At 44.6% G+C, this 21,857-nt stretch overlaps 1 long non-coding RNA gene across 1 annotated transcript in view; it reads right to left on the bottom strand.

Moving 5' to 3' along the window:
- The window catches only part of LOC110132210 (uncharacterized), a 244,192-nt gene that overhangs the window by 191,668 nt on the left and 30,667 nt on the right, over nt 1-21,857 (bottom strand). The window contains exon 2 of the long non-coding RNA XR_011483306.1: nt 21,663-21,827. This is a non-coding gene — a long non-coding RNA (uncharacterized lncRNA). The remainder of the gene's footprint in view (nt 1-21,662; nt 21,828-21,857) is intronic.

Genomic DNA, 21,857 nt, shown 5'->3' with positions numbered 1-21,857 from the left:
CTCAGAGAGCTTTACGGTAGTTTTTTGGTCCATCTAGCTTTTGGATAAGTCTTTCCTCTCTCTAAAGAAATCATACATCCTAAGTTAAAAAAAAAAAAAAGCTATTCCTTGTTTTCCCTTCACAGAGCACTACTGAAGCTAGTGAGTGTAAGTCGCTCAGTCGTGTCTGACTCTTTGCAATCCCAGTCTATGGGATTTCCCAGGCAAGAATATTGGAGTGGGTTCCCATTTCCTTTCTCCAGGGGATCTTCCCAACCCAGGGATCAAACTCAGGTCTCCCACATTGTGGGCGGATTCTTCACCCGCTGAGCCACAAGGGAAGCCCGCATAATCCAAAGACCAAAACTGTCTCAAAGCCAACAGTCAATATGGCTGTGTAAAGACAATGGAAGTCCTTCGGGGCTATGATTGTTCTTCCAAGCCCCATCTGCTGACCTTGACATAACCTGGTGGGAACTAGTGGACCATACATCAATTCACTCTGTTCTCAAAGAAGAAGCAGCAGCTTATGCCACAACATCTCTCTGTAAAGCTAAACCATTATGAGTACTTGTCTGTGAATGGACAACTTGCAGGTACCTCTATGACTTATTCTTTAAAGGAACAGCAGCTAGCCTAGGGCAGGGAGCAGTGGTCTTTAAGTAATGGCTCAGTGGTAAAGAATCTGCCTGCAAGGCAGGAGACTTGTAGAAGACATGGGTTCAATCCCTAGGTCGGGAAGATCCCGTGGAGAAGGAAATGGCAATGCACTCCAGTATTCTTGCCTTGAGAATCTCATGAACAGAGGGGCCTGGCACAGTTCATGGGGTTGCAAAGAGTCAGATGTGACTGAGCGACTAAACAACAAACAACAACATTCAATGAATGAATGATCCAGGACCAAACATTTGACTCAAAGGGCTCCTATATAAAATGCATCAGGGAAAATACAGTGTCATTATTGTGATCATTTTCTGCAAGTTCATTTGATTTTAAGTAATAATCCCCCCAATACAACATAGGGAGAACTCTCTTTGTACAACAGTTCTGTGGGTGATAGACCTCTGTTTTTTGCCGGACTCCAAGGATAGCTAATCAATTCTATTACAATGAATGCCCTAATCACAAGGATTTGCCAATTGGATTTGTGGCCTTAAAATAGCATTTTTCCTTTGATTTGCATTATAATCTCAGGGAGAATTTAGTTTTATTATAATGATGTGGCTTTAGTTTTAATATATGTGTCATTCTCCTAAGAAGATACATTTAGACTCTTTTTGTAATGCAAATTCTCAACCCCTAATTTATATGTTGTCAAGCTGGGGTTCCAATATACTGTACTTGAATTTCTTAAAGCATGGCACACCTGAATTAGCTTTGGGGATAAAAGGAATACAGAGAAAATTGTAAGCAAAACATCTGATACAGTTTTACTTGCAAAGTTTAAATTTTCTGAATGGGATCAAGATGGCATGGCTTGAAATGTGGCTGAAGGGAATAAGAGAACTATGGTAAATGTCTACATATCTGAAAGTGGTAGTGGCGAAGGTCTTATACCGTATTTCCTGGTGTATTTCTCCTTAGATATTTCCACATACGTACACACACGTTGGAGAGACCTAGTGGAGAATTTCCCTGTCTCTTCCCTAGAATCATTACTGTCCCATACATTCTTCTGTTATGTGATAATGGCCACTCTTGCCAGCATTCCCTTTTTAAAGTAGATTTTGCTTTAACTTTACCAAACAAGAAAAAGGATTGAATTTAAAAAGCAGTGTAAGTCTGCTAGCTACTGGAAGAGGGCCTGTCCTCAAATCTCACCCCTTTGGTCTTGCAGAGGCCTCTCACTCCACCGTCCAGGTTTGCTTTGTCTTCTGACCCACATAGCAAACCTTTATCCAGCATCTGCAAGAGGCTGGGGTAGGGGGCACTGTGGTCAGTCTGAGTGGGGGTGGGGGATGCTGTCCCTGCCCTCACTGAGCTTAGAGTCTAAGGTATGTTTGATTAAATCAACCAGTCAGATAATAGAGCCCATGACAGGATCCAGGTCAGAGGCTTTGGACTCCTCTGTCTTTGGACTCCAGACCCACCAGGCTCCTTGTCCATGGGATTCTCCAGGCAAGAATACTGGAGTTGGTTGCCATTTCCTCCTTCAGAGGATCTTCCCAACCCAAGGATCGAACTCATGCCTTCTGCATTAGCAGGCATATTCTTTACCCACTGAGCCACTGGGGAAGCCTCAATCTGCCCTATATGTTATCCATATTTGTCTTCCTAGAGTTTTCTTCGTTAAAGCCACACCGATTAAGGTTTAAGCCTCTTCTATAAGAAGTTGCAGGTTTTTTAAAAAACAGCCACCTTCTCCTTCTGAGTGATCTCTCCTTTAGGCTAAGTAGACTCAGCTCTTTCAACCCCCTGACATGATTATGAATTCCCCAAGCCTTTGTACTATAAGGCTATGTTACAAGTGACTAAGAACCTAACCAATAATGGTTTAGACAAGATGTACGGTTTTCTGTCTAAAATTTCAGGGAGGTGAGCTATGACTAGTATGGCCCTGTATAACACCACAGACTTCCATCCTGTTCTTTTTGTATATGGCTTACCTCTCAAGGTCTGAGTGTTAGCATCCAAGCTCTAAGCAACAGAACAGAGGAGGGGGCAGAAAGACCTGAGTGCGCCTATGTGCTGTCCCTTAGCAAGGACATCCAGAAATTGCCAATCCTGATTATATTTCGCTGATTCCAATTTAGTTGCATGCCTGCCCATCTAAGGAAGAGAGGCTGGGAAATGCAATGTTTTCTAGGGAGCCACACGCCCTGCTAAACCTTGGAGGTACTCCTGCTTTAGGAAAAGGGGTAATGCATATTGGGAACAGCCAGTTGTATTTAGCATACCATCCCTTTGTTTCCTATTACTCATGAAGTACAAAGTTGGCAGAGTCAAGCATTTCTGCCTTTATTATCCAAGCATATTCTTTGATTCCCTCACTCCTGGATCAGGCCAGCATCATCCCCCCCTCCCAGGGGCCTTAAGGAAAATAATATTTGCCTTGTTTGGTGGGCTTGTGGTAGAAGGAAATTGAGGCATCAGTTTTTGTTGCTGATGTTCTGTTGTTGTCTTGCTTTTGTAGTCTTATTGTCGTTTTTCAGTCACCCAGTCATGTCTAACTCTTTGCTATCCCGTGGACTGCAGCACACCAGGCCTCCCTGTCCCTTACCACCTCCCTAAGTTTGCCTAAGTTCATGTTCTTCTTCAACGAACGTCTTACCCAGGCACAAAATACTAATGCAGTCTCAGATCATCGGGACCATTTTCATAATCACATTGAACTACTGACCAGTATCAGGAATTGAGATTCTCTGCTAGTAACAGATATCCAAGTGGCACGATAACTAATTAAGGGTTTATTCTTTCACATAAAGGGAGTTGAGAGGTCATATACTTCAGAGCAGACATAAAGGTTCCAAAATGCCATTAGGAACCCAGTGCTACCTTGTTGCTTTTCTCTGAAACCCTTACTTGTGTCCATCATCAATGACACAATGTGGCTGCTAGAGCTCCAGCCATCATATCTATATTCTAGGCAGGAGGAAAGGGAAGAGCAAGAGGCAAAAAAGATATCCATCCTACATGAATCAATACCTTTAAATAGCTATCTTAAAAATCACTTGCAAAGATTCCGATTTATATCTCGTTGGACAAAACTTTTTTTAGGGGGCAGGCTGGAAAATAAGTCTTAGCTAGGTACTGTGCTGCTCCAGATAAAATTAAAGTTTTATTATTAAGGAAGAGGAGAAAATAGAAATGGGTAGGCAACACAGTCTCTGCATGTTACTGCTAACTTATGTGTCTGTTCTGTATCTCATACCTACAGTTGGATATTTGGACCCAAGCAGAGGACCCTGAACCTTATCTTACTAAAAAGTGCTCGTTTCAGCCTATGAAAATCTTTTTAGATCCAATATACTCATTATTCTTCAAAACTAAATCATCGTTAAAGAAAGTTAAGTGAGCCAGCTGTTGAAATGTTCTTTCTGACTTTTTACCAGTTGGTGAAATGATGAAGAGATGGTAATAATCTATCTCCCAATATTTTTCTCTGATGCCTCAGCTTCAAAGACTTCCATCTCTATTCCAGAACTCTGAGATCTTTTTGAACAATTTTGCTTTTTCCTTTTGCAGAAACTTTTTATTGCTAGGGAGATGTAATTATTATTTCAAAGAAAATCTTTTTAGTTCATCTTCCCCTTCTTTCATTTTACCAAGTGTAAATCACTAAGTTATTAAAGTGTTACCAGCACCCACCTCAGTACTGCTTGCTCTGTTCTTACCACCCCACCACCCCGCCTTTTCAGAAAACCTTTAAACTAAAGCAAGAACTGTTTTTGCAGCATAAACTTTGCCTGGTCAATGATCAAGTTTCTGCTCCCTTTGGAGAACTTTGGCATAATCTAAATGAGTATATCTTTTTTTTTTTTAATTAGAAATTTTAGTTCAGTATATAATCCTCTGGGTAGAAAGTTGTTTCTTTTTAAATGAGGGTTAATAATTATGTAATTGATCTTGTTTCATATTTTGAGGGTTTTTTGAGAAATAGAAATAATGACACTGCAACAACAACAAAAACAAATGGATTATTTTGAACCTTAAAAATAGCACCGAACAGTAGGAAAACACTGCAATCACTAATTCCAGATCTTCTCTCTTGAGTCCTTATTTACAAAATATTCTTTCAACTCCTTTCCTCTCACAATAGGAATTGATGGCCCTTCGCAACATTTGAAAATCTGTGTACTCTCTGTTGAGGGTAAAGGGGCCCAGCCTTCTCCCTGAGGGGAGGGGAAATTCTTTGCATTCCTTCCTGATGAATCACACACACACACACACACACACACACACACACACACACAGAGCGTGCTTTCTCAGTGGCCCTTTGGTGGGATACCCTGTTACAGGCTGAGACCTCCAGTCATGAACTCTACCGCTCATTCACTGTGTCACTGGGGCAAACAGGAGAACATTCTGGGCTTTAGTGTCCTTGCCTGTCCAATGGGGATGGTGATATCTACTGTGCAGGCTTCTTGTGGCTAACGAGATAACACAGGAAGCCTCTAAATTAAAACAATAAAAGATGAGCTAGTCCTCTTTTTTTTTCTTCTCCATGTTCCACTGGCAGTCCATCGTCAGGCTGAACACTGTAGTCTGCAACGCACTGCTTTTTACCTGCTATAACACGAGAACTACAGAGTTGACTTGGGGTGCCTGCACGTGCCGTGCGTGCGCTGGCCAGAGGCAGCAGGAGCAGCAGACAGCTCTCACTGAGTGAGCTTCACATCAAACACTGTCTAGACATCAGCATGTTAACCTCTCTCAACACTGTAAGAGGCTCATCACTGTCATGGAGTCGCTAAGTCGTGTCCGACACTTTTGCGGCACCGTGGACCATAGCCGGCCAGGCTCCTCTGTCCATGGGATGCTCCAGGCAAGAATACTGGAGCAGGCTGCCATTTCCTTCTCCAGGGGATCTTCCACGTCTCCTGCTTGGCAGACAGATTCTTTACCACTGAGCCACCACGAAAGCCCAATCGATGAGTTAGCATTGCCCTGATTTTGAGGAACAAGAGACTCTGGGCACTTAAGTCACAAAGTTGGTTAGTACAGAGTTGACAGTAAACGTCCTCCTTGTGTCTCACAGACTCATGCCTTGTGTTAGGCAGATTTCTAAGAAGGCCCCCAGATTTCACTCCTCTGTCGTCCATATTTCATATAATCGCCTCCCCTAGAGTCTGGGTGGGACTGTGAGTCAGAGGGGAGAGTCGATGCTGTGATTACATTATAGCCTTTAAGACCCCATCTTAGCAGAAGTCAGGAAGATTCTCCTGCTGACTCTGAAGAAGTAGGCAGCCACGTCAGGAGGGGGCAGTAGGTTAAGACCTGACAGCAATCTTAGGGCGCATTTTTAGCTGGCTCCCTTCTCCCTGCCAACATCTACCAAGAAAAGGAATGTTAGTCCTACAACCTACGTTACTGAGTTTTGCAAACAATCTGAACAAGCTTGGAAGAGGATCCAGAAGAGAACTGCAGCACGGTCAACACCTGGACTCCCACCTGTGAGACAAAAGCAGGGAAGCCAGACCTTCCACATCAGCCCTTCTGACCTACAGAAACCGAGTTAACCCAAGTTAGTGGAAATTTGTCACACAGCAACAGAAAATGAATACATGCTCTTTCTACTAGGCTTGGCCGGACCCACAGTCAGGAGATAGAAGTTTTAGATTCTACCTGCACCTTCTTTGCCGACCAGCCCAGAGAGCTAGGAACGTCCCAGACGGCATTAGTGGTAAAGAACCCACCTGCCAAAGGAGACATGAGATGCAGATTGGTAGCAGAGACTCTTCTTTCTGCCTGGGTCTCCTCCCTGCCTCTCAGCTTCCCTGCTTCACTTCTCTTAGCCTTTTAAAACTCAGCCCAAGGGACACCTCCTACATCCTAGATGCCAAAAAATGTTTATTGACCCTGATATGGTAAAAGTTCATTGCATTACAAATCAGAAGGTCTTAGAGTAAAACTCTTTCCTCAAAATCCCCCTCAAATTTTTTTTTCTGTATCTCTCACATTTTATTTTGATGTATCTACTCTTTCCTTCCCATTATCATGTAAGAATGCCCCATGGCTCAAATTCTATGTGATTTATATTTGTATTCAAGCTGAGTGCCGAAGAATTGATACTTTTGAACTGTGGTGTTGGAGAAGACTCTTGAGAGTCCCTTGGACTGCAAGGAGATCCAACCAGTCCATCCTAAAGGAGATCAGTCCTGGGTGTTCATTGGAAGGACTGATGCTGAAGCTGAAACTCCAATACTTTGGCCACCTCATGCAAAGAGTTGACTCATTGGAAAAGACCCTGATGCTGGGAGGGATTGGGAGCAGGAGGAGAAGGGGATGACAGAGGATGAGATGGCTGGATGGCATCACTGACTCGATGGACATGAGTGAGTAAACTCCGGGAGTTGGTGATGGACAGGGAGGCCTGGCGTGCTGCGATTCATGGGGTCACAAAGAGTCAGACACAACTGAGCAACTGAACTGAACTTATATATGATTTAATAATAAATAATAAGTACATTTATTAAAAAAAAGAGAGAGAGATGCAGATTGAATCCCTGGGTTGGGAAAATCCCCTATAGAAGGAAATGGCAACCTACTTGCCATTTCCAGCATTCTTGCCTGGAAAATCCCAAGGACAGAGGAACTTGGTGGGTTACAGTCCATGGGGCCACAAAGAGTTGGACATGACTGAAGCAACTTAGCACTTAGCACCAGACAGCTAGGTCATTTCATTTTTTAAAGAGGAGCCCAATCAAGCTTGTCTTTTCTCCTTGATAGAGTGGCTGTGAAGCTTATCTAAAAAGGTGGACTTTAATGTTCTTGGTGGGATATAGAGGGCTATTTTTAGTGATATTTGAAATGTTTAATAACCAGTCAGAAAGAATGCTGGCCAGAAGCAACAGGCTCACACTGGTACATTCTGGGAAACATATTTCATAAGGCAGGTGGGAAAGGTATCTCCAGGTTCAGATATTGATGTGTGGGAGCCCAAGACAAGGTCACCAGGAGGGAATCTGAGCTCATAAAGGAGAGATCTAGGACTTCCCTGGTGGTCCAGTGGTTAAGACGCTGCACTTTCACTACAGGGGGCACAGGTTCCATCCCTGGTGGGGGAACTAAGATCCCACAAGCCACAGGAATGAGTCAAAATCGCTCGTGTCCAACTTTTTGTAACCCTGTAGATTGTAGCCCACTAGGCTCCTCTGTCCATGGAAGTCTCCAGGCAGGAATACTGGAGTGGGTTGCCATTCCCTTCTCCAGGGGATCTTCCTGACACAGGGGTTGAACCCAGGTCTCCTGAATTGTGGGCAGATTCTTTACCGTGTGAGCCACAAGGAAGCCATGGGGCACAGCCAAAAAAAAAAAAGAGAGAGACAGAGGGAGAGACCTCCATTCAGAAACTCTCTGCTCTGGGTTTCTTATAGTTTGGCTTTCCCATTATTTTCTTTAAAGTCTCTCATATTTTCAACAACTATCATGTCAACATATTCTTTCTAAAATAGACTCCGCTATTAGACAATGAGCATCCTTCATCCTGTCCATACTTCTGAGAAACAGTGGTGTCATTAGCTCTTCCCTGAGTCTGCTCAAGCAGAACAAAATGGAAAGATTATTTAATGCTCAGATGTATACTATTGAATGAGAAATGAGAGGCTGCTTCTTTACAGTGTCATTCACATTTATTCAATTTGACTGTGTTGATGCAAATTTTGACCTCCAAGTTCTACCTTTTCCCTGTAGATACTTTGCCTTTTTCCCTGCAGGTATTTCTGTCTTCTTTCCTAGGCTCAAGGTTCCCAAAGTATCTCAGTTGTTTTAGTGGCCTAATTGTGCAGTGGCATATTTAAAAGTCATTATTTTCATCATCTATTAAATGCAGCCCAGAACAGTTTAAAAAATTGGGTGAGGCATTTTTGCAAAAGCATTTATGATGTGGGCTGCCAAGGAATGTGCAGCTGCAGGAGCTTCCTTCTCTAATCTCAGACTTTTACTTGAAAATGTATTAAGGGTGGATACCTGTGAAGAGGAACCAATTTGATCTCCCAAGAGCTAAAAGCACTGGCGAGAAAGACACAGTTTGTCTGAACATGCTGAATCGACTGATCCTAGGAAGTGTTAACACTTAAAAAGTAGTCCTTTCATATAGAAATGAGCTGCCTTAACTAGGACTGCACCTGCTATCTTACTAGCTACCCCCACTAAGAATGGTAATGGTCATCTGAGTTAAATTCACCCATTCCAGTCTATTTTAGTTCACCAACTCCTCAAATGTCAATGTTCACTCTTGTCATCTCCTGTTTGACCACTTCAATTTACCTTGATTCATGGACCTACCATTCCAGGTTCCTATGCAATATTGTTCTTTACAGCATCGGATGTTACTTTCATCACCAGTCACATCCACAACTGGGTGTTGTTTTTGCTTTGGCTCCATCTCTGCATTCTTTCTGGAGTTATTTCTCCACTGATCTCCAGTAGCATATTGGGCACCTACTGACCTGGGGAGTTCATCTTTCAGTGTCCTATCTTTTTGCCTTTTCATACTGTTCATAGAGTTCTCAAGGCAAGAATACTGAAGTGGTTGGCCATTCCCTTCTCCAGTGGACCACGTTTTGTCAGAACTCTCCACTATGACCTGTGGTCTTGGGTATCCCTACACTGCACGGCTCATAGTTTCATTGAGTTAGACAACGTTGTCATCCATGTGATTGGTTTTCTGTGACTGTGGTTTTCATTCTGTCTGCCCTCTGATGGATAAGGATAAGAGGCTTATGGAAGCTTTCTGATGGCAGATTGACTTGATGGGGAAACTGGGTCTTGTTCTGATGCTGCAGGGCCATGCTCAGCAAATCTGTAATCCAATTTTCTGTTGATGGGTGGGGCTGTGCTCCCTCCCTGTTGTTTGACCTGAGGGCAAACTATGGTGGAGGAAATGAAGATGATGGCAACCTCCTTCAAAAGGTCCTGTGCACACACTGCCACACTCAGTGCCCCTGACCCTGCAGCAGGCAAGCGATGACCAACCTAGACAGCATATTAAAAAGCAGAGACGTTACTTTGCAAACAAAGGTCCATCTAGCCAAAGCGATGGTTTTTCCAGTAGTCATGTATGGATGTGAGAGTTGGGCTGTAAAGAAAGCTGAGTGCCGAAGAATTGATGCTTTTGAACTGTGGTGTTGGAGAAGACTCTTGAGAGTCCCTTGGACTGCAAAGAGATCCAACCAGTCCATCCTAAAGGAAATCAGTCCTGGGTGTTCATTGGAAGGACTGATGCTGACGCTGAAGCTCCAGTACTCTGGCCACCTCATGAGAAGAACTGACTTATTGGAAAAGACCCTGATGCTGGGAAAGAGTGAAGGCAGGAGGAGAAGGGGACGACAGAGGATGTGATGGTTGGATGGCATCACCAACTTGATGGACATGAGTTTGAGTAAGCTCCTGGAGTTGGTGATGGACAGGGAGGCCTGGCGTGCCATGGTTCATGGGGTCGCAAAGAGCTGGACACAACTGAGCGAATGAACTGAACTGAACTGAAGAAAGGTAAAGCTATGGTGGTGGACACACTGCTGTGTCTGGTGACAGAATAAGGAGGGCTGCAATGGGACAAACTTCAAGTGATGCTGGGAAATAGTGTTTCCTGGAGCTCAGATGTGCATCATGTAAAAGGTGCCAACCTGGCACTGCCTTAGAAGGAAAGTGAAAGTGAAGTCACTCAGTCGTGTCCGACTCTTTGCGACCCCACGGACAGACCACAGCCTACCAGGCTCCTCCGTACATGGGATTTTCCAGGCAAGAATACTGGAGTGGGTTGCCATTTCCTTCTCCAGGAGATCTGCCGGACCCAGGGATTGAACCAGGGTCTCCTGCATTGTAGGCAGACACTATACCATCTGAGCCACCAGGGAAGTCGCCTTAGAAGGGGTCCTCCCCAAATAGGTAAGAGGAGTGGAAGAATAAAGCTCGAAGTTCAGTTTCTCCTTATAACCTATAGATGTGACATCAGTCTGTCAACCAATTACAACTGTATTTTCTTGAAGATTTTTAAAATATGTTAATGCAATGCTATAAACAATTGCTACTTAACAGAATGACAAGTTAAGTCACATTTGTTGGTATGGAGCCTTTTTGAGAACAGAAGACAAAAAAAAGTTGGGTAACTTCTGAAATTAAATACTGAAGTACTTCACAAAAATGGGTGTTTGTTATCCTCAATTCTAATTGGTAAATCATAATCCCAAAAGCATAATAGGGAAATATAAATCACATTATAAAAATTGGAGTACATATAATTTTCCATAAGTTGTCTAAACATTACAAAGAGTTAAAAAGTGAAAATAAAAATTATTTTCAATTACAGAACACTAAATAACTAATTCCTTCTGAATTGCCTAAATTACAATTTCTTTGGGAATGTACAGAATACACAGCCAGAAAATTCTTGCTAAAAGGAATTTCAACGTTTATTTACTCAACCTCGTAAATGTAAATGTCATTTTAGGATAAAAGAGTTATTTGGGGGGATGGGCTGGGAGCAAACACAAAAGTTCCCAGGTTCCATGAAACAGTCTTACGTCTGTTCCACTCACTAGCAGGGATTATATTTGCAACAATGACTAAACCCAGAAACTTCTGTGAGGTTACTGGGCACAGAGGCCACACACATGATCTTCCCAGGAGAGGTGTGTTCCCAGGTGAAAGTTTTCATTCACCCTGTTGTCTAAAGAAGGAAGCAGATAGGTAGTAACAATCGAATAGTGACAGAAGACCAAAGTGGAAGGAGAAAAAGTGATGATGACAACACTGTAAGGTCCCTTTCAATTTGCAAATTGATGGGCACGCAAACTGAAATGCCCACACGGGGACTAGGAGCAGTAAGAGAAAGAAAAGCAAGCAGCTTGAGAAAAGACAGCAGGACAAACGCTGCAGAAAATGGCAACTGACACTCCGCTTCAGGGGCAAGGGCAGTAAGGAGCAGGGAGAAGTGTTGGGAACTGGAGACTCCAAGGCAGCGGACACGTGGTGACTGAGCCTCAGGAGGCAGCGGACCCAAGGCAGTGGACACTTGGTGATTGAGCCTCAGAAGGCAGTGGACCCAAGGCAGCGGACACGTGGTGACTGAGCCTCAGGAGGCAGCGGACCCAAGGCAGCGGACACATGGTGACTGAGCCTCAGGAGGCAGTGGACCCAAGGCAGCAGACACGTGGTGACTGAGCCTCAGGAGACAGTGGACCCAAGGCAGTGGACACGTGGTGACTGAGCCTCAGGAGGCAGCGGACACGTGGTGACTGAGCCTCAGGAGGCAGTGGACCCAAGGCAGTGGACACGTGGTGACTGAGCCTCAGGAGGCAGTGGACCCAAGGCAGTGGACACGTGGTGACTGAGCCTCAGGAGGCAGTGGACTCAAGGCAGCGGACACGTGGTGACTGAGCCTCAGGAGGCAGTGGACTCAAGGCAGTGGACACGTGGTGACTGAGCCTCAGGGGGCAGTGGACACGTGGTGACTGAGCCTCAGGAGGTAGTGGGCCCAAGGCAGTGGACACGTGGTGACTGAGCCTCAGGAGGCAGTGGACCCAAGGCAGCGGACACGTGGTGACTGAGCCTCAGGAGGTAGTGGACATGTGGTGACTGAGCCTCAGGAGGCAGTGGACTCAAGGCAGCGGACACGTGGTGACTGAGCCTCAGGAGGTAGTGGACCCAAGGCAGCGGACACGTGGCGACTGAGCCTCAGGAGACAGTGGACCCAAGGCAGCAGACACGTGGTGACTGAGCCTCAGGAGGCAGCGGACACGTGGTGACTGAGCCTCAGGAGGCAGCGGACACGTGGTGACTGAGCCTCAGGAGGCAGTGGACCCAAGGCAGCGGACACGTGGTGACTGAGCCTCAGGAGACAGTGGACACGTGGTGACTGAGCCTCAGGAGACAGCGGACATGTGGTGACTGAGCCTCAGGAGACAGTGGACCCAAGGCAGCGGACACGTGGTGACTGAGCCTCAGGAGGCAGCGGACACGTGGCGACTGATCCTCAGGAGGCAGTGGACCCAAGGCAGCGGACACGTGGTGACTGAGCCTCAGGAGACAGTGGACCCAAGGCAGTGGACACGTGGTGACTGAGCCTCAGGAGGCAGCAGACACGTGGTGACTGAGCCTCAGGAGACAGCGGACACGTGGTGACTGAGCCTCAGGAGGCAGTGGACCCAAGGCAGCAGACACGTGGTGACTGAGCCTCAGGAGGCAGTGGACACATGGTGACTGAGCCTCAGGAGGCAGTGGACCCAAGGCAGCGGACATGTGGTGACTGAGCCTCAGGAGGCAGTGGACCCAAGGCAGCGGACACGTGGTGACTGAGCCTCAGGAGACAGTGGACCCAAGGCAGTGGACACGTGGTGACTGAGCCTCAGGAGGCAGCAGACACGTGGTGACTGAGCCTCAGGAGACAGCGGACACGTGGTGACTGGGCCTCAGGAGGCAGCAGACACGTGGTGACTGAGCCTCAGGAGGCAGTGGACACATGGTGACTGAGCCTCAGGAGGCAGTGGACCCAAGGCAGCGGACACGTGGTGACTGAGCCTCAGGAGGCAGTGGACCCAAGGCAGCGGACACGTGGTGACTGAGCCTCAGGAGGCAGTGGACCCAACGCCAAGACACTCAATGCCCCCTGACTGCAGTGCCCTGAATTTCTTCAATATCACCAACCAGTTTTTTAAAAGTTGAAAACACTGTTGACCAGATATAAAAGGGATGCTCTATGATCCATGGTATGTGATCAAAATATTTTTTTTGAAAATAATAATTTGGTGTTATTCAGATTCTAGTAGAGTGCTTACGAGTGCCTAGAACTGTGCTTCACACACATTAACCTTTTTCATTCAAATTAATACACAGCACCACACGAGTGACAAAAGAGTCAAATGTAAATGTCATGGTTTTGTTTTTTGTATGCAAAAATAATTGACACAAATAATTCTAAATAACTACTCTTGATTGCTCCTAATTATATCCTTAACCATATGGAATGAAGAGTAGGTCAAACAGGGCATGGTCTACCCTGATAAGATGAATTTAGAGAACTGGAGAACATTTATGAAAATATTGCAGAAATCAGACCTATTTATTAGCTGTCAGAGCCGTGTGCCTTTCATCACCTCCTACCAAACACTGTATTTGTTGTAGGAAGCACGTAAGGATAGAAGAAAGATACAATCTGTAATTTCTGAGAATCTTTTTAAATGAAGTATTGCTATCTTGGTATTTGAAGCAAAAACTCTAAGGAACCAAGTTTACTCTTGTAGAAAAGATCTCTGGAGGCTACTTCACTGAAATATCAAAAATCTGTATCCAGTGGTGACTGAAATGTCCCAGAATGTCATCTTTTCCTTAAATTGTGCCCACTTAAAACTCTTTTTAAATAATGACAAAGACAAAAAGTAAATTTTCTTTGAAAGAGATATATCAAATGCTGAATATTATACTATGGTCTCAGTTTTTTGAATTCTCTGAGATATTTAAAACATTCACATAAAGCTAGTGAAGGCAAGTTATTTTGAGAAAAGGAAAAGGCTGAAGAAGTGAAGAGGAGAAAGAGAAGGACAAAGATCAAAAATACGTATTTTACCATTTTCTGGAAAGTCAACCTTAGGCTTCATATTTTAGGAACCAAGGTCATTATGGGTCAAAAAATGAATAAACACACATAAAGATACAATGAAAATAGTTTTTTTTTCTTTAATGAAAAGCTTTAGGGACTTCCCTTGTGGTCCAGTGGCTAAGACTCTATGCTCCCAATGCAGGGGGCCTGGGTTTGATCCTTGGTCAGGGAACTAGATCCCACATGCCCCAACTAAAGAACCCACATGCAACAACAAAGATCAAAAATCCCGCATGCCTCAATTAAGACTTGGTGCAGCCAAATAAATAAATATTTTTTTTAAAAAGCTTTTATTTCCCAGCAAACAATTATAGAACTCTTTAACTGAATGTGCTTTTTAAGGGTACCTACAGAGACAGCACATAGAGGCAAGATTCCATTTTAAAAGTTTTTGTAGATTTTCCAAATCATTTAGTCATAATGGAATTGGGTTATAATGGCTAAAATGAAATCATCACTAGAAATAACTGTTTTCAATTTCAAGGCTTTGGAGATGAATTAGACTTGATATCCAATTCCTGAAGTGATTCCTACCGATCTCAGTAGGAAACATACAGAGAATTCAAACATTCTTGCCCTCCCTAATTTCTGTCATTTCTCCAGGATGCAATATTGCTTTTGATTCACTGTTTTGACTGGGGAGAGGGGCACTTTCAAAGACTTCTACTTTCCTGGACTTTGACAGCTCTGACCACACCAGCCAACGCAGAAATCAGTCAGCTATCAAGCTATCTAGTTCAGCTATATTTGGGGACCAGGAGGTGACCACTGGAGGGGTCCACAGTCCCGGTGGGCTCACCGCGGAGTGGCCAGGACTCCATCTATTACCTGGCCCCTCTGTGACCACATGCTAACAGGAAGCTAAGGTAATGCTTTGGTTCCAGGTATCAGTGTCCCTTTTCCCTAGTAATCGGTCACAGATTTCTTTAGGGAAGAATGGGGAAATCATTACTGTGTTCATTTCCTATAGTATTGTAGGGTTCTTCTTCCTGGGGACTCAGCCTCTTTAACCACTGGGTTTCAGGTTCAAAAACTGGCTCAGCTTCAGAAGCCTTTTAATGGGATGACTGCCCTTAGCTTCCTGATCATCCCTGTTTGAGTGCTTTTGACTTTATGGATTGAGTAGTACCCTCCTTTTTAAAAAAATTTCTTAAAGTAACTAACTTTTTAATTTATTTTTGACTGCTCTGGGTCTTCATTGCTGTGAGCGCGCTTTCCTTAGTTGCAGCGAGCGGGGTCTCCTCTCTAGTTGCGGTACACGGGCTTCTCATTGCAGTGGCTTCTCTTGAGTGGAACACGGGCTCAGTAGTTAAGACTGGAGGGCTCACAGGCTGAATTGCTCCTTGGCATGTGGGATCTTCCTGGACCAGGGATCTAACTCGTGTCCCTTGCATTGGCAGGTGGATTCTTAACCACTGGACCACCAGGGAAGTCCGAGTAGCATCTTCCTTGGCTGCCCATCTATATTGTCCTTAGAGATACTGTATTCTAATAGTGTCCACAATACACTGAGCATAGGCCACTCTGTGTGGCTTTATGACTTTGCCTCTCATTACGGTGACTGTGTTTATTTAGGGGTTCTACCACCCCCACTGCTACCAGAAATGGCTTCTCCTGCCATCCCGCCCAGTGTTCAGGGGATGAGCACCACTGAACTTCTTAGCGGGGCTGTTGAATGGCCCCTCTCACCATCATATCCCTGTTGCTTGGCAAATGATGCTCCTCCCTTGTTCCTGTAGAGCAAAGGCTTCTGGTGGCTTCCTGGTCTTACACCACACACCCACTGCAGGAGAAAGAGCTTCTCCTCCCATCACAACAATTCTGGCACAACTACCTCACTTACTGTGATGCACTGCCTTTTCCAGGAGGGATCTTGGTACTGTGTTTGTATGGGGGCCTGAATCCTAGATCCTGGATAAACACTCTCTTATTCAACTTTCCACTACCCTTCATCAAGTGCTCACAGCATCCAGACACACCCACCTGCTTTGGTCCCTGCCCATCCACCTGCCCTGGGAGATCTAGTTCCTTCTCTCCCTCATCAGGTCCCAGCCAAGGCTGGGTTACACTGGGACTGAATTATAGCTACTGACCTCATTAGCAAGCCAGGGGAAGGCCTACTCTTTTAAATAAGAAGGGTGGGCCCTTGCGCAGGCAGGCTCAGTGGGTTCAGGGGGAATCTGGGAATTCATGATTCTCATGAACATCAATCCAGATGTCCTGTCCATGTGCCAAGGTCACTCCCCTCCTTCCTCCTCCATCCAGGACTCTGACCTTGGCATAACAGATCTGTCTTGTTTGGGAGCGTAACCTCCTTTTGAGCTCTGCTCCTGTCGTGATTAAGTCCTCTGGTCCTCAGCTTTCTCTGCTCTCCCTCCAAAAGATGAGAGCCTCTTTATGCAGCCAAGGAGGCAGTCTCTGGCTTTCAGTCTTAGCTTTTAAATATAAAAGCTTGGTTTTTTTGGTCTTAATTGCATTTTTGAGAGTGCCCATTGAGTTTGGGTATAGCCAACCAACTCCACCAGCCTCATAGTTAACCCTTTCTCACACATTTCTCAAATTCCTACACCACCACACCAATTAGTGATTTTTGTCCCACGGGTCACCAGCATATCAGCCCAGTTCACCACTGTCGAAGGTGTTAACAATTGCGCTGCTGCCTTGTACCAGCGTTACCTGGGCAACCCCAGTCATGGAATTCAAATTGCCAGCCAAGAATTCCAAAATTCCATCCCAGCATCTGCTTTCTCAACCATTCCCGGTACTCCTAGTGGGGTTCCCCAGGAGGCAGACTCTGAGGTGGAGATTAGAGCTGGAGAGTTTTATAGTATTATGGAGCCTCATGGGATCACTTCCCACAGAAAAGAAGAGATGAAAGCAGGGCTGAGCAGAGACATAAGTCAAGCTGTGTTGCAATTTCAACCAAGTCTGCAAGCGACTCTATACGGCTCTCTAAGGCTAGGATGCCCTTCCTATGTCGTCTTGAGTTGGGGAAAAGGCCAGCCTTTATACCCAACACTGATCAGTCATTGCATGCAGGCATCTCCAAAAAGGGTCATGACCTTGGGTGAGGCAGCTGTCTTCAGCCCATGCAATCCCCACAGAGGGCTGACCATGGAGGGCTCCCTGCTGGAGGAACTCCCAGTATCGGGGAGAGTTAAGTCCTTCATCCCTGAAAGGGGCTCTGCGTGGTGCATCCAAGTGTCCACCACACCCCATATTTGAGTCTACTTAGACAGATATTCCTGGCTCAATGGCTCGCTCTTTGCAAAGGTGGCTATTCATTTGAAACATCTGCAGAGAGGAGCCAAATAACACCGTGGCTCTGAATTTTACTTTCCAGGTAACTGCCGTTCACTTCACAGCGTCATCTACCAGAATCTTCTATCATCCATATGCTCTCAATTCACACCAGCATTCTCTAAACCCACAACTCAGGGTCAGAACTCTATGCCTTTGAGGACACTAGGTACTAAGGCTGGAACTGTCTTTCTTCTTTCTCCATCTGTTTACTCTTTAAGACCTAGTTCAAACGTTACCTCCATGGTGACACTTTCCTCTAGTACCTACACTAGAGCTATTTGCAATCTTCTTTTCTTACCTACAAGTGTGCAGTAGTATAGTACTCAGCAGGCCATATTCACAATCCAAAGAGCTAAACTTGAGAGCCAAACTCCCCTTGACCTAAATCCTAGCTCTGACATTTAATGGCTGTGTATCCTTGAGTGAGTTATCTGACCTCTCCCTGTCTCAGTTTTCTCATCTGTAACAGAGGGCTCCACCTGATAGGGCTGGGCTTTCCAGATGGTTCTAGTGGTAAAGAACCTAGCTGCCAGTGCAGGAGACATGAGAGACTCGGGTTCAATCTCTGGGTCTTGAAGATCCCCTGGAGGAGGGCATGGCAACCCACTCTAATATTCTTGCCTGGAGAATCTCAAGGACAGAGAAGCCTGGCAGGCTACAGCCCATGGGGTCGCAAAGAGCTGGACACAACCGAAGTGACTTAGTGCATACTCATGCACCTGATGGGGTTATTGTGGAGTTGAACGAGGTATATGCCCAAAGCACATAGGACTTTGCAAGGCACATAATTTATTCTTTATGTCTCTGCTATTACCTCATTGTAACTATTCTAGATTGCGCTTCAATTATTGGCTCATCAGGGCTCAGTACCATTTATTTGCCCTTTAGCAGCCAACCATTAGTGCCTGGCACATGCAGAAGATAGCAAAAAACACTTGCTGACTACAGCTATTACTGTAACACCTAGGAATCTGTATCTAGCACCAGGATGATAATGAATTGCTGTTATGAAAAGCTAACAATACCATACATTGCAACCTTAAAGAAATATATACATTCTCCCTTGCGATGGCAATGTTAAAGCAGTGTTTCCCAAAGTGTCTTTAATGAAACACCAGTCCTGCAAAATAATTCACGAAAAATGAATCCCAGACCAAATAAGCTTGGGAAATAGTACACACACAATTGGATTTACATCAGAGTATTACAGACTCTGAAAAGTTCTATGGAGATGTGGTGTTTAATAGGCACGAGTTCCTTGATACTTTTCCTTTTAAGAATTAGGGTTTAGTTCCCTTCCTGCTCCATGAAGGTTGAACCGAGTGACCAAATTCTAATGAACAGATTATAGCAGAAGTGACCTAGGCCTAAGATGAGGTCAGAAAGGTTTTGCCATCTCCGCCTTGTTTTCTCTCTTGGATCAGTTACTCTGGGAGAAACCAGTTGCTGTGTGTCAAAGAAAAGCCCATCAGCAAGGAAGGAAGGCCTCCCTCCAACAGCCAGCCACATGAATGAGCCTTATTGAAGTGGGTTTTCCAGCCCCAGTCAGGCCTTCAGATGACTGCAGCCCTGGGCTGCATCTAGACTACAATCTGTGAGATACTCTGAGACAGATCCACCCAGTAAAGCTGCTAAATTTGGGGGAAGTTTGCTATGTAGCAATAGATAACTAAAGGATAATAAAGCTTGTTTAACTGTATACAATCCAGTGTTTGACCCCGGACCCTGTTCCATGCAGTACTCATCAACACTGCAGCCCATACTCTTATTAGAATGTTAAAAATCGCTTTACAATGACATACTAACAAGTTTCTCTGAAGCTGGTTTTAGGTCTTTTAGAAATAAACTTTCTTTCCCTTTTTAAATTATCCTACAATTGATAACTTTAAAAAAATCCACTGTCAGTGGATTAACTTTGAAAAAACTTTAAAAACTTTAAAAAAATCCACTGGTTGTCCAGTGGAATCCACCTGCAGTGCAGAGGACAAGGATTTGACCTCTAGTTTGAGAAGATGCCACATGCTGCGGGGCAACTAAGCCTGCGCACCACAACTATTGAGGCTGAGCTCTAGAGGCCACACGCCAGAATGGCTGAAGGCCATGCAGCCTAGAGTCCATGGTCTGCAACAGGAGGCACCGACACGATAAGAAGCCCACACACGACAATTAGAGAGTAGTCCCCACTCGCCACAACCAGAGAAAGCCCGTGCGCAGCAACAAAGACCCAACGCAGCCAAAAATAAATAAATAAATAAACTTAAAAAAATTCACACTATCATGCTATTCTCTCTGGGTTTTTTAAAGGTCAGTCTTAACATCTTTGCTTTGCTAACATGCCACCTTTTACTTATAAGAATAGTCTACTTTCATTAACCATAAATTCATCTATGGCTTTAAAAATACATTGCAAGTTGTATTACTGAAGTGTGTATTGAAGTTTTAATGAGCCTTAGTTAAATTATTTTAATGTGCCTTACTTAAATTATTTTCTATCAGATTCAAATTAAGGATTAACTATTTTATCTAAAGAAAAGAATCCAAGCACTTCCTAGAAGTGTTACTGCTGTTGTTTAGTCATGAAGTCGTGTCCGACTCTTTGGACCCCATGAAGTGTAGCCTGCCAGGCTCCTACCCATGGGATTCTCCAGGCAAGAATACTGGAACGGCTTGCCATTTCCTTCCCCAGGGGATCTTCCAGACCCAGGGATTGAACCCATGTCTCCTGCATTGGCAGGCGGATTCTCTACCACTGAGTCATCCTAGGAGCAATTCCTTCTCAAAAACAAACAAAAATCTTCCCAGTTTAATGTTGTAACTATATCAGCTTTTTAGATGTTCACATAAAAAAGAGGTAATAACTCTAAATAAATAATAAAATTAGCAGTGCAGGTTTCATTTCAGTATATTAAGATCTATGTCTTAAAAATATTCAAAGGACCCTGAGGTTAATCAGTATTGTCCTTGGGTGGTTTATCAAAGTTTTAGGTTGTCCATAACAGACTTGCTTTCAAGTTCAATGAAGTCAGTGTGGCATTTGCTTAATTATAGCTTTTTAGACATTTCAATTTCCTCTACCTACTTTGCATGAAGAGAAGCCCTTTGAAGCTCAAATACTTAGCCACCTTCCTACTTTATAAAAAAGTTTTGAAAGAGCACAGATTGTCATCTGTTAAGGGAAAGCAGACATTTTCTGCCACTGCAGTAAGGAAATAGCTGGATGGAGAGGCTGAGCAGGGAGACCAAGCACCTTCCTCTGTGCCTGAATCACAGCTCTTCAATTCATCGCCATCGTTTTCTTTGAAGTGACTATCTAGACCACCAGACGCATTCGTTTTCAAATGTAATAACCGAACACATTCCAGTGCTAAATGTAAAGAATTTTTAGTTTTACTACCTAATCTCTGATCTTCTGTTTTATATTAACTTAATCTCTGATCTTCCCAAATAGTTTGAATAATTGAGAGGACCCAAAGGTGGCACTGGTGGAAAAGAACCCTCCTCCAGTGCAAGAGGTAGAAGAGACGTGGGTTCAGTCCCTGGGTTGGGAAGATTCCCTGGAGAAGGAAATGGCAACCCACTGCAGCATTCCTGTCTGGAAAATACCATGGACAGAGGAGCCTGGCGGACTACGGCCCATAGAGTTGCAAAGAGTTGGACACAAGTGAAGTGACTTAGCATGCATGTAAATGATACAGTTTCTTCATAGTTGGTTAACTACATTGAGCTACTCTTCTTCAGTTCCACAGAGAAACTAATGACAATATGTATTTCTATTATATACAGCCGTGGGCTTTAGAATTGGATGGATTCTCAGTGGGGAGAGATAAACTGGGAATTGGGGATTAATAGATATACACTATATATAAAATGGCTTCTCAGAGGGCGCTAGTGTTAAAGAACCGCCTGCCAATGCAGGAGACATAAGAGACGCAGGTTCGATCCCTGGGTCGGGAAGGTCCTCTGGAGGAGGGCATGGCAACCCACTCCAGTATTCTTGCCTGGAAAATCCCCATGGCAGAGGAGCCTGGCAGCCTATGTCCAAAAGGTCGCAAAGAGTCGGATACAACTGAAGCAACTTAGCACACATGCGCATATGTAAGATAGATAAACAACAGAGACCTACTGTATAGCACAGGGAACTGTAATATCTTGTAGCATCACTGACTCAATGGACATGAATTTGAGCAGGCTCCGGAAGGTAGAAAAGGACAGGCAAGCCTGGCATGCTGAGGTCCATGAGGTCACAGAGTTGGACACGACTTCGTGACTAAACAACAACAGGAACAACCTACAATGGAAAAGAATCCGAAAAAGAAAG

Source organism: Odocoileus virginianus, chromosome 24, assembly GCF_023699985.2.
Source record: "Odocoileus virginianus isolate 20LAN1187 ecotype Illinois chromosome 24, Ovbor_1.2, whole genome shotgun sequence".
Taxonomy (NCBI): domain Eukaryota; kingdom Metazoa; phylum Chordata; class Mammalia; order Artiodactyla; family Cervidae; genus Odocoileus; species Odocoileus virginianus.
This window is presented reverse-complemented; position numbering and strand designations above follow the sequence as displayed.